Source organism: Atta colombica, unplaced genomic scaffold (genome assembly GCF_001594045.1).
Source record: "Atta colombica isolate Treedump-2 unplaced genomic scaffold, Acol1.0 scaffold207, whole genome shotgun sequence".
Taxonomy (NCBI): Eukaryota; Metazoa; Arthropoda; class Insecta; order Hymenoptera; family Formicidae; genus Atta; species Atta colombica.
The window spans coordinates 140,611-144,776 of record NW_017259302.1 but is presented as its reverse complement, the minus strand read 5'-3'; positions in this window follow the sequence as shown (position 1 = coordinate 144,776).

Genomic DNA, 4,166 nt, shown 5'->3' with positions numbered 1-4,166 from the left:
GCAATAATATATATATATATATACTGCCATTGTCGCTGCCACTGCCGCTGCCACTGCCATCGTATGATCCGCGATTCGCTCTGTACTTTTTTAATCACGACCGCGTTTGGAATTCCGGACGCGGGGCTGAAAGGAAAATCGACGACTTCATTCCGCCGCATGGCCATCCGTAAATTTTGCCGGAGGGGGGCTCTGCAATTTATCGTTCGATTCATTCGCTGTGGGATTCCGGAGCGTATAACCGCGGATATAAATAAAATGTGCCGCAGTAACGGGAAGAAATTTTCATTGTAATCTATAAAGGGCAAAAATTGCTCCGTCAATATCGCAACTATGGAATTAATCTTTGTAACGCATTTGTTTTTGTGAATTTCGCTGTTATTAACTTTGCTGTATAGGCAAGTGCTAATTTTTGTTGCTATGTGGCTATTACGTGCTGAAACTGATGATATTAGCGCAATCATATTCAAATTTAAACATTCAAATTTAAATTGATTAAATCGGCGCGTGCAAATAAAAGGAACATATGTATGATCGAAACATAGCGGAAATTGCGTTGCTAGCTATTCATGTCCAGAGTAATGTGTCTTGGTGTAATTCGAGAATGTATTTTGTTCTAATTTTGAAATGTAATGCAGTTATTAATATATTAATGTATTACAATTTGGTGAATGTTTATATTAATGCAAATTGATGAACAAATATAAACATAAAAAATATAAAATTTTGTTTATGCTATGTTTAAAATGAATTAAGACATTTTTTTATCGCCTTAAATTTCTAGATATAATTTCTTTTCTTAATTGTTATGTGATTATCACATACATATATGTATGTATGTACAGAGTGTGGGTCATTTTAATGTCCCATCTCTAAAACCATTTTTATTTTTGATTTTAGGAAAAAATAGAACGGTTTCGAGGGAGACATATTTTGGTCATGTTGTTTTTTTTCTATAGATAGATAATATTAAAAGATATGAAGGTCTCCTTCATTTTTTAAAATGGAATTATATGATTTTTTTTACATAGTATAAAATTGTTAAGGTATAAATATAAAGAAATCAATAGCTTATAAGATATTTTACATTTTATATTAAAATGTGCCAGAATTAAAACTTATGTCGTTCAACAAAAAACTATTAGTTTTTTGATATCTTTATCTTAACACCTTTATGTGCAAAATAATTAAAGGAAGCATACTGTGTAAAAAGAAATCATACTATATTTAAATGGTATTTAAAAAATACCATTTAGAAAAGTATATCTTTTTGATACTTCCATAGAAGAAAAAGGATATGACCAAAATACATCCCCTTCGAAATCGTTCTATTTTATCTAAAACATTTTTTCTAAAATCAAAAATTAAAAAGTTGTTGGAACATTAAACTGGCCTACCTTGTGTATAAATACACACACACACACACACACACACACACACACACACACACACACACACACACACACACACACACACATTCCTCTTTTAAAATGAATGAACTAAGAGAGCGTATTTAACATTGCAAATGTCATAATTCATTAAAAAGAAAATTAAAAATTTAAATAATATTATTCGTAAAAGCAATGAAAGCTACTGTATATACATATACTACTGTGTATGTGGCAGAATTGGAAGATATTGAAAACTATATTACTTTTGAATTTTGTAATTATTGTAGTGTTAAAAAAAGATTAAAATTATCTATCAACATTAAATTTTTTGAATATATAATTAATTATATTACATTATGTATGATTATTTGAATATTATTTGTTTCTGAAAAAAAATATAGAATAGATTTTAGGCAATGTTTTTCGAGCCTACAGACATTGTTCTTCTATTGCGAGCGATTCTAATTTTTTGAAATTGTATCACGAACTAGTATATATTTATTAGATTAGATCGTAATCAGGATTTAAATATACAATTCTATAAAATTACTACTACTACTACAGATAATATCGGTTTATTCTCTTTTTCATGGTGTAATTATGCGATGTAATCCACAACAAGATGTATAGAAAGATAAATTAGACAGACGTTATATGTGTGCATACGTGTTCGTGACGGAGAAAACTCAGCTAGAGAAGTGTAGCGGGTTATATTTTATTCGGCGGTTGTCTCACAGAACACGTCTGCTTGAGACACAGCTCACGTATCTCGGTACCAACTCGACGGATTTAAGCCGGTGTTACGACGATTCAGAAATAGTTCCCATTCTTGTTCGTAATTATATTTTGATCCGCCGTCATGGAGAGCATATCCATACGGGGACATTTTTCTATGTCGGACAAAAACGAAGAAAGTGGAATATATTTCTTATTGTAAATCTAATTTTTAAGTTTTAATTCCGGACATAGTAATTTATAACAATTAATAGTAAAAAATACATCAATAATTGTCTTTAATACGATCTATTTTTTTCATATATCTAAAAATTTTATATTAATAAATTCAATTACAGATATAATTGTTCATTTTATGTATCAATATATATGTATATTAGCATTCTACTTTTTAAATTTACAAAACTTGGACATTGCTACTTTGCAACCCAAATCTTGATAAAATTATTCTTTGATTACTGGATAATTATGTACAATAGTAATAATAATACAATAGTAATACCACGTCAATAGGCTCTTGTGTACAAGATCCTGTGATTCGTTGCCGTAATGAATCGATCACTCTTGAATCAGTTTGTTCACTGTACAGACTGACATTAATTAAAAGTTGCGGAAAATACAAATATCGACTGTTCGTACGCTACGAAATGAAATATCACTGTTCGTTTCATATTAAGTGACAACATGTTCATCATCAAAATCAAAGTGACATTTTTGAATGTTGTAGTCTTCTTGATGGATTTTTCATTGCATTCTTTTTGTTGATATAAAAAACTGATTGCAATTAACTGCAAGTCGATTAAACGTACAATGAATTAAATTTAAAAAATTGTTAAATTACAAGGTACTTTGATAATAATTCTCTACCAAAGAATAAAATAATACTGTATTTTTTACAATATTTATTACGCTTTCGTCATGGAACTTGCATTTGAAGTTTTAATTAGCGTTTTATTTTTATGCGACACGGAATAAGTTCTTTTAGCTTTTCTTTTTTATTTTAATAGTTTTTATTATAAAGGAGAGGCGTTTCTTAGAAAATTATAAAAAATATTAATCTATTCTAAAGATACAATTTTGTTTTTTATATAAAATTAACATTATTTTCGCTTTACTATTTTTTTTTTTACGCTTTCACCAGTAAAAGAGCATCCTTTGCTCGACGAAGGGTTTTACAGTCTCCATGCGCACACTTCATATATTATCGCCCTCTGGGAGTGCTTAGCATCAGAACGGTAATTTTTCCAAGTTCTAGAATCCTCTCAGTAGTGCTTTTGGTGAAATTTTTGCGTCAACTCGTATAATAATATACACAATTGTTGGCAAAGACTTAAGAATAGAAAATATTACTTTTTATTTGATAGACTTGTAATGTATTATATACATATATCTGAAGATGATTTTTAACAATGAAATTTTTTATAGTTTTGATTTTATCTGCATCTAACATGTATTTAACAAAAAAATTTGTTTTGTTTTAAAAATATTTTATTTATTTATTAAAAATAATTAAAAATAATTAAATTATTATTATTTCACATTTTTTTCTTAGAATCGGGTTAGAATTAGCTGTTTCTACAAATAACATGAATGATATCATTTTAATAACTCTGACAAGTTTTACTGTAATATGGTTGTGTCTATTCAGATACATTAAATAATAAAACGCAAAACCATATCTTAATTTAACACACATAGGAACGCATATAATCTATTGTCAGATTATAATTAAACAGTGACAGCAGGTTGGAGAAATAATGCTACCATCCATCCTCCTTAATTTTCCATAGTGACAGCGGAACAAGACAGTTCCAGCGGCTGAGCTTCCGTTCGCCCAGAGGGAGCGAGTTTCCGAGTTTGGAACCAAGTTAGTGCAGAAAACTTTTGACGCCTTTGATAAATATGGAAATTAGAAAATCTTGGGTTAACTAGGGTTATCTAAAAGAAAAGAAAAATACATATTAAAGATGGAGGGTATGGTATGCGCTTTTACATCGCAAAATAAATGCTTCGCTTATTTCGCACATAAATTGTTCTCTT